This window comes from Ambystoma mexicanum, chromosome 10, assembly GCF_040938575.1.
Source record: "Ambystoma mexicanum isolate Mex_15411 chromosome 10, UKY_AmexF1_1, whole genome shotgun sequence".
Lineage (NCBI taxonomy): Eukaryota > Metazoa > Chordata > Amphibia > Caudata > Ambystomatidae > Ambystoma > Ambystoma mexicanum.
The window spans coordinates 1,505,016,854-1,505,030,262 of record NC_090932.1 but is presented as its reverse complement, the minus strand read 5'-3'; the positions used below and the strand labels follow the sequence as shown (position 1 = coordinate 1,505,030,262).

The window sequence follows — 13,409 nt, the reverse complement described above, 5'->3', positions numbered from 1 at the left end:
AATTCTCAAGTACAGTTGTCGTTGTCTTAATAGTTCTCCTCTTGCAAAGCCTCCCGCGCGGAATGCGGATGTGAACGAAATACAGGCCATATCTTGTTCAAGAGGTTGCAGTAGTCCGACTCACTATGATGCACATACATCATTTCGTAAATCCAGCAGTCATGAGTCGGGGCCTTACTTTGCATGAAGAGCAGTGATATTCTGCCACAAGCTAGCAAAAGGGCCAACCTCACAAATTTCGTATTAAGCTGCAGCATTTCTGGAAAAAGGCTTAGTAGAGAACCGATTGAGGATAACAAGGCAGGCATTTTAAGTATATCCCAGTGTTTGCACAATCCCCTTCCCTTCCGTAATGTCCTAGGCTTCTTCCTATCTCCATTTAATTAATGCTGGGTGTTGTGGGCAGTCAGTCTCTAACTCTCAACATGTGTGTACACACTTGATTAGACCCGGGGAACTGGCTGAGCCCGTGACCATGGTTATATGTTCTCACTCCTTGAGAATTCCAGTCAATAACATTTCAGAGCAATTCTGTCTGTTAAACGCAAATTCATTAGGTGGAGAATGTAGGTGTTGAGCTTGAAACATTGCTGTAGATAAAGATTTCCCGTCATTTAGCATGTCAGCCTATTAAGATGTTTTTCTAGAATCTGGGCTCATGGGCAGATTTTAGGAGGCCACCCTAGTTATAGTGAACTGGGAGCTCTGAGAGGTTATCCAAGACCCAATTAAGGTAAACACAGAGAGCAGCCAAGGCTTTTCTCTGGAGTGTGAGAGTGGGGTCCGGGGCCCTCAGTGAGTCCACTGGGACAAATCTGTAGTATTTGTGCCTTCTCCCCAAGGGGAAGTGATTTATTTATTTCCCCACCCCTTTTGAGGCTAGATAGGTGTGACCCCTGCTCAAGACCCTCCCTCGGGGTCCGGGCAAGTGCTACCTCACTCAGAGTGACTTCCCATAAGGGGACAAGGACTCCCAATCCCAAAGGGAACCCCCTTCATGGGACACTTCATTTGCGTATATGGGACTGCCTTCCATCAAAACACTGTTTCCCCCAGTGCTCCAGATAGGATTTTGGAGTGAGAGTATTTTACTCTCCATTTTTTGAATTGGAGAGTAAATCCAATTTCAAGAGTAAAAATAATTTTCCTCCTTCGCAAGAGAGTAAAAAGTGTCTGACAACTATGTAATTTGTGCATAAAATTAACGCTTTGGGCCTGATTCATGGAACGTTTTCCTATGGGTTTGCACCATTATAAAACACTTCCATGAATCAGGCCCTTTGTTTGAAAACCAAAGTGACAAAACAGCTGTATTTCTAAGTGGTTCTAAATAATGTATTACACCTGTGGAAAACATTTTCCCCACACAAGAACCTTGTAGATGCATACTGCCCAGCTTCATCTTCATGATACTTGCGCACAAACTCTTAAGAGTTACTACAGATGCCAGCTAGTTACATCGGGTGATTCATAAATCAAGTCCCTCACTCTATCAGCATCACTTCGCTGCCTCTTGGGCCTACTGTTGCTCTCTGGCACTACCTGCTTGACAGCCACTCCATGTTTTTGCTCCATATCTCCCTCCCTTTGCTACTTTGTTTCCCCTGTCTCTCACTTTCTGATTCTCTGCCTCTCACCCTTAAGTGTTTTGCGATGCAACATTTTGTGGACTGTTTCTCTGTCACTCTGGATCTCTCATCTCTGCATTCTGTTGTTGCTTTTCCCCCTCCTATATCTCGGTGTATCGGTTGATATAACTCCTCTTCCTCTCTCATGTCATTACACTGGATATATCTGTTTTTTTCATTTTCTTGGTTGCGGTTGCTACTCCTTTTTCATTATCTTTCTTGCACTGTCTCTTATGTCATTGGCCTACCCTTCTCTAGTCTTGCTTTTCTATTTCCATCTCTCCCCACCTGCTGTTGATCTGTGTTTTATTTTACTGTCTCCAAATGCCTCTCTTGCTCTGCTTCTATCACTTACTCCTATTGTGTGTCTGTCCTATTATTAACTCTCTTTCGCTTCTCGTGGTCTTTGTTGACCTATCCTGTAGCTCATTGCTCCCTCTTCCTGTTGCTGTAATTGCTGTTTTGGATTGTGTAGTATGTTCTCTGTCCCTTCGCCTCCCCCTCCCCCCGCATCCCCGCCACACCTTTGTTCTTCTGTATTGCTTAGGTGCTTTATTGTGAGTTTATTTTCCTCTCCTGTTTTTCGGTTTGTCTTTTAACATAGCACCAATAAATATCCAAAAAGCTGAAAATGCCTTTTCTAGTTAAAGATCTAGTGCAGCTTTACCATTGGGTGCTACTTTTTAGATGTGTGCAAACCTTTTGGCCATTAGGCTGGGAATTATATAGTTGGAGGCTTGTCTGACCAAATGCAACACTTGCTTGAATGCAGATGCTTTACCAACACTGTATGCCATTACAAGTACAAGAGCCCATATGAGATGTGTGTACTGAGCCATTAGAAGTATAGCAGCCCAAATGAGATGTATGTTTTTAGCCATTACAAGTATAGTGGTCCTCATGGGATGTGCGTGTTCTACTTCTGAGCCATTACGGGTATAGCAGCCTTGATGAGGTGTGCGTTCTGAGCCATTACATATATAGCAGTCCTCATGGGATGTGCCTCTTCTGAGCCATTACAAGTATAGCAGCCCAAATGAGATGTCTGTTCTGAGCCACCTGAGGTATAGCTGCCCCAATGAGGTGTGTTCTGAGCCATTGCAAGCACAGCAGCCCTGAAGAGTTGTGTTCTGAGACATCACAGGTATAGCATCCCTGATAAGGTGTGTGTTCTGAGCCATTACAAGCACAGCAGCCCTGAAGAGTTGTGTTCTGAGACATCACAGGTATAGCATCCCTGATGAGGTGTGTGTTCTGAGCCATTACAAGCATAGCATCCCAGATGAAATGTGTGTGTTCTGAATCACTGAACATTTAGTAGTCGTTTTGAAAAGTCAAAAGTTAAGTTAACTGTGATACAGTTGAATGTTACCTGCATCTTAAATGCATATCTCTGATGCAGACTCTTTAACTCACCTATTAACAGGATTTGAACTAACAGGTTACACAATAATCTCTGCAGCATGGTTATTGACCCACTGAGCTGCCTTTCCCAATAGCCTGTTGACACTGAAAGGCACATAGGGTTAGGGCACTGGCAGTTCCATGTGAGGCTTGCCCGACAAAAATGGCTTGTCAAAAGCTCTAAGCCTGTTTGGACTATCCTACATTAGTCACAAGATTCATATTAAGGCTTTGAAATATGCTACACTTTTGGCAGTGGGACTCAGTAATCGGACATGGGAGAATCAGAAGTTTTGAAAAGCGCAAGACCGAGTAGAAGGGATTGAAGTACATGACAGCAATGCCATCTTCTCACACTGTCGGAGGTTGGTGGGAAGGGCTCACACACTGTTCTTGCTTTGTACTGTTGCTGGCTGCAGAAAATGCCAACACATGTTTGTGCTTTCCTAACAGCAACTATGTTAAGAAATTCAGGTACTGTCCCAAAACATAGCAGTCCTGCTAAGAAATGTGGGCATGATGCAATCAGCCCTGCCGTGAATATTTGGCATTATGCAATGACATGCGTACGGTATAGCAGCTCTGTTGATAAATTACGCTACTTCGACTGAATATGTAGCAGTACTGTTGAGAGCTACAGGTACAGTCTGTGCCACTGAAAATATACACAGCACTGCTTCTATCTATACCCATTATAGTTGCTTGGAGTGGGTGGTCAGAAAGGGAGTTAAAATTCAGACCACATGCCTAGCTATGCAATTGGCTTGCTTCTGCGATGAAAAGAAAACAGAGTATGAAATGCCCATGCTGCTGCAACCGCTCTGCCTCTATTAAAGCCAATTAAGCAGAAATGCAGCCCTTTTTTAAGACCATTTTCATTTTATACAATACTACCTGTGTCCTAAAGCAAAGTGAAAAGCATGTTCCTGATTCAAGTTGCTTGAATAATAATATAATCTACAAAATGCAGTCAGTTGAACAAAGTCAACAACACACAAATTCCCCTTTACATTACTCAAAGTATTATCTTGATCAAATCATTAACAGCGGAGAGTGATCAAGAAATTAAACAGACCAGGACTCATCCCAGTTGCTTCTATCAAGGATCTGTGTCGATTACTAAAGTAAAGAGTGGATTTGCAAGCTGCTGCTAGCCAGACTGTCACCAGTGAGCTCTGATTTATGTGGGTGCTGCCATAAATAGCCCGTGTAAGTGGAAGGAAGAATTAAAAGGGCCATATGGACAACATTTCTGTGCGTAAAAAGGCCTGATACGCACCTTATCTGAAGGGCTGGTGTCACCCTTCTCTTTGGCTTTAGGCAATGCTGAATCCAGCACGCCATCTGAAGGAAAAGGGAAGACCTCTTTAAGGAGAAACTCGTAGGAAAGTGGGATGAGTAGACCAAAAGGGAGGCGAGCGAGCACTGCTCAGGGGAAACCTCCTAACGCCATGCAAAGGCAGAGCAGAATTGGACCGTGGGACCCGCAGAACTGCGCAAAGCAGAGAACGGCACGTGCAGTTCCTGGAGGCTCGGCAAAGCAGACACTGGCAAAGCCACTATCAGGACTGAGCTCGAGGAACTGTCCAATGTGTGGCGTGACCACGGAAGAACTGTGGTGGGCTAAGTGCACGTCTAACAATGCAGAAACCTGGAAGAACGCTACTGTTGGCAGCTCCCATCTGCCGTCATTTGCTGAACAAGGCCAGCTGCAGAGACGCCAAGACCGGTACGCGCGTGAAGCACAGAAAGAAGAAGCTAGAAAGCAAACCAATGTAGTCGCGAGGACGTCGAGACCTGCACAGTCGCCCACAGCAAACTAAGGTAAAAGGCAGAAGTGGGAGGCTGCTATTGCAAGGCGTAATAAAGAGACGGGCTATGATTGCGATAAGGGCAATAAAGGAAAATGTAATCAATATAATTTGATATCTGAGGAACTATTTGAAAACCTGAACAATAAGAATGATTGTGAATCTCTAAGAAAGTGGAAACAAATATTATGGGTGGTAGAGAGAAAGCCACAAGAGATAATTCCACAAGTGATAATTTAAAGAAGAGTGGGGAGACCACTTAATGAAAACCAGTCAAAAGTGTTATGAGCTAAAAATGCAGAAGGAACCACACAGGGAGTGAATATAAAAGACACGGGACCTCATCACGAGTTGGGCGGTAGCCCTACCGCCAAACCCCCCAGCGCTATTAGCGCCGGATCGCGGGTTTGGCGGAAGGGTTATTGCCCATTCCCCATTGGGCCCATCCGGGAATTCCTCATTTCCATTGGGCCCAATGGGGAAAATTCACGCTATTATCGCCGGTGGATTTCCCGCCGGCGGTAATGGCGCCGAAAATCGTCAATTTTGCCACAGATTTCCCCCCAGCTTACAGCTGCGGGGAAATCTGCCAAAGTCATGATCTGGTGGACCCTTAAATGCGGCGGTAATAGCGCTACTGCCGCATTTTGGGTTACCGCCAGACTCGTGATGAGGCCCACAGAATGGGGAACTCTCAAACCTAATTAAACAAGCGAGCAACATAAAATAAAAGGAAGCTGTATAATAGAAAATCTCGAAGAGAACAATTATAAGGGTAATATTGTTAAGACAAGATCTCAAGAGTTTGTGAATAAAACTTGTGAAAAGCATCAGAAGTTATCATAAGGAACAGATTTTCTAAAGGACAGACATTTACATATTGAAGGTGGGTGGAGAACAAGAAAACCCTGAGAGAAAGCCATAAGACAAATGGGCAAGGGTAGAACACCAGAAGAGAAACCTTCTTTTGGCCACTTTTAGTTGTTAGTGTTAGGGTCAGGCATGTTTTGGTTCGGATTGAGGACAGTTTGAGTTTGAACTGCATGACGACAGATTAGCACCTTTAGTTTAATTTAGTTAGGTAGGGAAGCCCCTATAGCAGTTGGGTAAGATAGGCCTTTTTCCTTAAAATTTAAATAAGACCTGCAGTTACCAAATAAGCCAGAATAAATCCTAGGAAATATTTGCGAACACCCAGCATTAATTTATAAACTAGAATCTGTGGGTAGTTCCAGAGCACCTGATTGACTCCTGCCACTGAACGAAATGCATAAAACATGTTCTCTCAGTGAGATGCTTATGTGGAAATCTGAAAAGATTGCCTGCTCTATGATGCCACAAAGTCCCTTAGTGTGAACTATGATAAGGGTGCTCGAAAGATGTCCTCCCACTGTCAAAGAAGAGCAGTCGGTGCTCTAAAAGAAAGTAAGAAAGAGCGTGCATAGTTTCCAGTGATGCTTGGTCACTGTACGCACTGACAATAGATGAGAAGTATCAGTCAGTAAAAGGAATCAAACAAAATTGAAAGAAAGTAAGAAAAGTCATGCAGTGTGATAACTGCATCCATCGCTGCTGTCGCACAGAAATGCACACGCAGGCAAAGTCAGCATGGGCGAGACCATTTGTGACTTCCTCTGCAAATTCACCCGGTGTTCACCGTTCAAAACTATTGTTTGCTGTGCAAAATATGCGAGTCTTAGGCCGCCCTCCCAAAAGTATGGAGGAATATAGCCAAGAGTGTCTGGATTTCTTTTTTCTTTTTAAACCAGCTTTATTTAACATTTTCCAAACATTTCCGAGAACATTATACATTATCATATTGGCTCATAGTCATGCATGTTCACCAATGTTATACAACAGAAACATAAGAGGAGAAATGTGCTCACCATTATTACCCCCCAATAAGACATTAAAAAGAGAAAGACTGACCCACCTGCTACACATTCGTCACTCGATGCAAGACCTAATCCACCCTCCCGCCCTTCACACCCTGAAATTCGCTAGCCATGAGGGTCTTTATTACTCCACCAACCTCTCCCCCCTGTAGCAACACACCCTCTATTAATGAAAAGTGTTTCAGGAGTTTTGGCCAATAGAACATTTGTTCCCTATCCCTCGCCCAGTCAATTAAGGGAGACCACACCCGCAAGTATCTCTGAAAATTCCTCAGCATGAGGGACAAAACCTTCTCCATGGCAAAGACCTCTCAGATCTTCACCCACCAATATGATGTTGCCGGGCCCATAGGGTCCTTCCACTGTCACTGCAATCTCCAACCGTGCAGCCTGAATCAAATCAGTGATCAGAGATGCGCTCTTGCCTGGACATAGGATGCCTCCCCTCCAGATCAACATTACCTAAGACCAGACACACTGGATTCTATTGAAGAGACCAACCTGTGATGTCCTTGATATGCGAGAAAACTTTATTCCTATAAATCGTTATCATAGGGGCAGTTCCACCACATATGCCCCAAATCACCCTTCATACCACATCCCCTCCAACACAGTGCCGATAGTCCCTGTCCCATTTTACTCAGTCTTTGTGGTGACAAATACCACCAGGCACATTTCGAATGCATTTTCTCTAATCGTGATACATTTCGATGACTTCCGTGCCCTGTCCCATATGTGAATCCAGTCCTCCTGTTCGATTGGTAGCCTCAGCTCTTCCCTCCATTTGTTCATTCCTAAATAACTTCCTTCTGGAGCTCTTCGCTCATCCGCCGCCAATTCTCTCAGGGTCAGTCGCTTCTCCAAGCAACGAGTTGGTGGTAGATCTTTCCTCGGCTGGTTCCTCCCTCTGGAACAGCCTCCCTGCCTCCCTTAAACTTGAGGAGAACCATCTTTGGTTCCGGAAGCACCTCTCTTTGCTTCTGCTTTTTCTCCTCCTCTCCTCTGCTGACCCCCTAACTGGAACTAGAACTGCACTTGCTACCTTGACACCCTCTGATCTCGGCAACACCTGCACTGCCCACCTGGCAACCCCCGCACTTCGGAACTGTTTCTGTATCCCTACAGTGCCCCTCCCAGCCCTCGACACCTGTTGTCTGCACTTATCCATGCACTTGCCACATGCTGGCTGCTACTTACTTATTGTTATTATCTTTGCCATGTACTGCACTGTCCCTGCCCCCTTCCCACGCACTTGCACGATCCGAATGACACCTGGCCTATTAGGATTGTTGTCCGTCCGTCCTCCCTTTGTTCCCCTCCCTTGCCTCGTTGTGCCTTGAAACAATGCCATATCATATCATGTATCATATAAGAGAAGTAATCGGACGAGAGATGCCACCACCACTGGAGCGTGATCCGAGAGATATGTTTTGTCCGATCATAACTTGATCTAAATATGGGACTAGACTTGAGGATGCTAATATCATGTTGAACTTTGAAGTTGATGACTTCTGTTTGATTGAAAAACCTCCATAATTCAATTAAAGAGCGCACATAATATCGTCGCTAGGGCTTGCCTATTATGACTATCAATATTGGTTGGATGGGAAGTTTTGTCTAACTGCATCAAGGACACAATTGAAGTCCCCTCCCACCACGATCACCCCCTCACATAACTTGCATAGTGGAGAGCTGGGAAGGAGTCCTGCGACTTGGGATCATACACAGACACCAGAGAACACAGGCCCGCATACCTAACCTTTAATCATTAAGTGACAGGCTTATGGGTCCCTCAGGTCCTCCATTCTGCAGAACTGCACCTTTGTACATTTAAGAATGGCCACAGCTCTAATCTTATAGGCCCCACATGCAAAATATTTCTAATTATAATGCCTGCTCACCAGGCGCCCAGTGTCCTGCTGAAGCAGGTGACTTTCCTGCAAGAACACCGATGCGGCATACCTCTCATGCAGGCACCTTTTCACAGAGTTTAACCCTTGCACATTTAGGGCGACAAATTTCAACGCACGGTTCGTTAATGTCATTCAGAAGATATTTCCAAACGGGGTTGATGTGAGCAACCAATGAAGCAGAACTATATTCCTTCCTTTTTAACTTGAACAATCAACATTACAAACAGTTTAACCAAATACCTATTCATAACCATCATAATCCCACAACCAATGTCCTCCCCTGGACACAAATCTTGAGACACCTCTCGACTCTCACCTCTGCAGTGCCTACTTCCCTCACCAACCTCCTCTACCGTAAGCTGCAGCCTGGCAAAAGCATCCACAGCAACGGACCGTGATCAACTGAGATACTCACTCGCCCATCGGGGAGCTAGTGTGCGACGCCACCAATTTGCAAGCCCCTGATCCCCGTAGCGAAGTCCTCCGCTCCTTCTGAACTCCAGCCTTGATAGAGCGATCCTGTTCAGTGCCTTCCTGGGGAGGGACTTAACCGAACATCAGGGGGAGAGGGACAAAATAAACTCTGTATAACGGGTCCAAAGAGCTCACAGCAAGTACACCGTTACACCTCGTCCCCCCTTGAGCCCCATTTTTTTTTACCAAAGTCCTATGCACTAGGGCATTGTGTCCTCAGTACTGTTTTGTCACAAAGTCTCAGAAATTGCAAGTGAGGGTCAAAAGATCTGTGGACTATAAACTGATTGTTACAGTCATAGACTCCAGGGTGTGTCCACTATGCCTTCCTTTTGTAAATGACCATAGCAACAGATTATTGTGGATTGGTTTTCCTTTTCACTTAGACATGTGACATCTCATATTGGCCACTCATGGTCAGTCAGCGAGGAGCTCATTCTCCGCAAATATAAGGGGAATTGAGAAGGGCTGTACATACCTGTCCACAACAGATATACTACTAAGACTCTTGGATGTGACAACTAGTTTTAGATGTTATCTTTCAGTCACCTTCATTTAAAAGGTAACTGATCAGAGTAGTAGCTTAGATGATTCTAAACTGTTTTACAATTCACACTGCCATTCTACCCTGTTGTCATTCATAGGCTTCTCACCTACAACATTTTCAGGTTTAAAATCTGAATTCTGGCGACTATGACTTTGGTGCTGAGGTGTATGTTTCCCATTTCCTCATTGCATTGCTTCTCTGTTCTACTGTACTCCGTCCTTCCCAGCTTATTTGGAATATACCTGCACTGCCAAAAACTGTCCAGAAACATTTCTAAAAGCTATGCTGTTACTTTAAAGTGTATAAAGTGAGATATGTGTGCCGGTGGTCAGTCATAATGTAGAAGGCAATAATGTAGAAAGTCAAAATGTCGAAAACATTTTTTAGAAAACAATAATGTCGAAAAACAATAATGTCGAATGTTTTCTACATTTTTTCAAATTTTTCAAAATAAATATATATATATATATAATTAAAATGTGTTGAGAGTATGAGGGGTGAGAGGGTGGTGGAGGGGTGGGGGGGTGGCCGGGTGGTGTTGGGTGAGAGGGGTTGGGGGGGACCCCCCCTAGTAAATGATACTCTTATTGTTTATTTATTTATTGATAGTGCTAATTGACATTTTTTTCGACATTTTTTTTTCTAAAAATTGACTCTTTTCATTATATGTATAGTTTTTCGACATTGTTTTCTACATTTTATTTTCTACATTTTTGTAAGTCGACATTTTATTTTCTACATTATGACTATAAACCATGTGTGCCATGTCCCTTCACACACATCTTGTCCCCTATTAAGAGCGTCCAATCGTTACCCCTTTGTTCCTGTTTTGTTTACCTAGTTGGCAGGTCAGGAAGCATTTTGTAATCGGTTGTTTCCCCTTTTCTATCAGCTGTGGTGACTTTGTCAATGCTTTTGACAATTTCAGGGTGTTTTATTTCCTCCAAACCACTTTTGTAACTGGTCTTTGAATGAAACTCTCAAGAATGATGTCTCCCTTGTCACATACACAACTGACTTCATGCGAAGTATTGGTTGTGGTAACCCTTTTGGGGCAATTTTGCCTGGCTGAGCCTGTGTAACCTGTCCCAGAAACCTCCATCCGGTGAGCACCTTGACTTCTGCTATGGTTTAGCTAAGTGGCCTTTTAGGATAAGGATTTTTCATTAGTGACCATTGGCAAGCTGTCGGACTTGGGTGTGGGGGGTGTCCAGGACACCGACATGTTACTATGTTCCGAAATGTCTTTGTGGGGTGGGCCAAAGGTCACCTCTTCTGCTCTAAAGCCTTCATGCACTCAATTTTATGGTTAGCCGTTACAGGCATGATCGCAAGTTAATACCACTATAGGTAAAGCTTCTGGTCCTATGACTGGAGTTTCCACAATACCAGACAACCTATTCAAATATGAATATGGTCACAAAGATGCTCCGAAGTATAACCCCAGCATTGACGAGTAATCCTCTAGGCACAAGGATTCTTGGAATTCATCAGATGTCTTTTTGTTATTGAATCTGCCAAAAGAAACTGCTTTCTGATGGATTCTTTGCTCTCACAGATTCCTCCTCTGTGATAATCCTATCCACAGTGCAGCTGTTCTTCTAAAATGTTTCTGCTATCAGGGGGTGCAGTTTAGCTCTGCATCGGCTCCGCCACACTCCTCTATGCGCTGTGAGAAACCTAGGGGTATTCTCCAATTCAGACCCATGAAAGTCCTCTATTCAGGTGGCCTTGGGAGGGTCATCACTGTTGAATCCCAACCCTGGGGCTGGTCGAGTGAGGGAGTATCACGTGGGTAGGGGAATCCAGGGTTGCCTTTGTGTAAATGTCCCAGGCAAGACGCGGTATTCTGACTGGGCAACAGAAAAGGAGGAGGAAGTCCAAATCCCTTCATGGGATGCGTTGATTCCTGTCACCCTAATCCAGGTCTCATTTCCCTAAATTCAATCCCGTCCTTAATGACCCAAGGAGGGGGGAGGACAAATTCAATTGCCCAAGGTGGGCAAGAAAGAGAAACCAACTAAAACCAAGCCAGGAGTCTGATGTCACTATCCATTCATCCACTACCAATTTAAAACACGGGGAATACCATCACAACCCAGGCTTGTATAATCAACCATCAAGACTATGGAAGGGGGCAACCATCCCCTTGGGGGAACCAGGCTAAAGGATTTCCCCATGCCCATTGTCGATTCCCTGATAGAATAGGGGGAAGTAGATCTATCCTACAAAACCCTTTCCATTACCCCCCTCCCCATTTCCAACAAATACTGGGACAAGGAAGAACTACTTAAGTTGTCCCACTGATAGTCGGTTGAGCCAGGCATTTACTAATTATCACTCACACCTGACTTCATTTGACAGTTTTTCCAACTATAAAAGGTGTGGTTCTACACAGGTGAGAGAGTGAGCTGGGGACGTTGTTTTGACCAGAGAAGCCAAGGAGCAGAGAGCAGCAGGATCGACAGCACAGAAGAGAACAGCGTGCCGAAACCCTGGCCCGGTGTTAGTGATGGGCTGCAGCTTGGTTGGGGAGCTGTGTCTCTCGAGAGCCGAAGCACCCTGCAGGCTGCTATTGGTGGTCGGAACATTGCTCGCCCCCTTGGGGGGTGGGGAGAGAGAGAGAGAGAGAGAGAAAAGGAAACTGGTAAAGCGATACAGATTGAAAGAAGAGTGCCAAGATTAAGAAAAAGTAAGAGAAAGCAAGAAAAGCAGAGCATGCAAGGGGCGCAAAGTGAAAGAACTGTAATAAAGAGGGTGCAAGCGACCCGGCAGAGTGGCAAGTGTGTACTGCAAATCTGAAAACGGTGCGTGTGGGCGCGAAAAGGTAAAGCGAGTGCAAGTGTGCATGGGAAAGCTGGAGAAAGTGCCAGGGGGCACAAAAAGGACAAAGAAGGTGCAAGTGTGCATGGAGGAAATTAAAGAAGGTGCCAGTGGGAACAAGAAGGAGAGGAAGGTGCAAGTGTGCAGTAGAAGGAAAGAAAGGTGCCAGTGGGCATGAGAAAGAAGTCAAGAAAACAGAGGGGAACAAGAAGGTCTGCAGAAAGCCCCTGAAGGTAAAGTGTTAAGAGCAGGAAAAAAAAGAGATGGGTTGAAGCTCAGAGTGGTCGCACTTAGGAGGAGCAAAGAACCTGGCGTTTTCTAAAGTCTCTGATGCTATTCCTTGAAAGAACTGTATATGAAAGAAAGTGACATCCTGACAAACTGAACTAATGTTTTGAAACACAAGAAGCACCTGAGCTTGGGGACGGGAACCCTAAGAGGCATAAAAGCTGAACTTGTATTTGAACTTGGAAGAGGCCTAAGCTTGGGGATGGGAACCCTAAGAGGCCTATCAAGGTGGAATATTGATTATTTGGTGTTAGTGAAGGAATTGAAGCTTGGGGAAGGGAACCACAAGGGATTAAGAACATTGACATTGTTTGAACTATGAAGGTCCTATGGACCGTCCCCTTTGAGTGAGCTTGTTCTTTTGAAGCCAAACACCCTACAACTGGTGAGAAGACCACCTGAAACTTATTTTGGTTTCCTATTTTTGTTGAACCACCACTTTCTGCTTTTATATGACTTCCTAACACATTTTTGTCAGAGTGAGGGCAAGCATAGGTTTAGATACAGACAGATTTTTATTTTGGATTTCCAGACTTCGATGGCCTTTAGAAACATCAGTTAAGGGAACCATTCCTGTATTGTTAGCGGCAGTTGGGCATTACACCAGCCCAGAAACATTAGTAAGA

General features: G+C 44.6%; 1 protein-coding gene across 3 annotated transcripts in view; it reads left to right on the top strand.

Annotated features, from left to right (window-relative positions):
- Nucleotides 1-13,409, top strand: part of MPHOSPH9 (M-phase phosphoprotein 9) — a 1,008,430-nt gene that overhangs the window by 443,742 nt on the left and 551,279 nt on the right. The gene's annotated exons all lie outside the window — the stretch shown is intronic.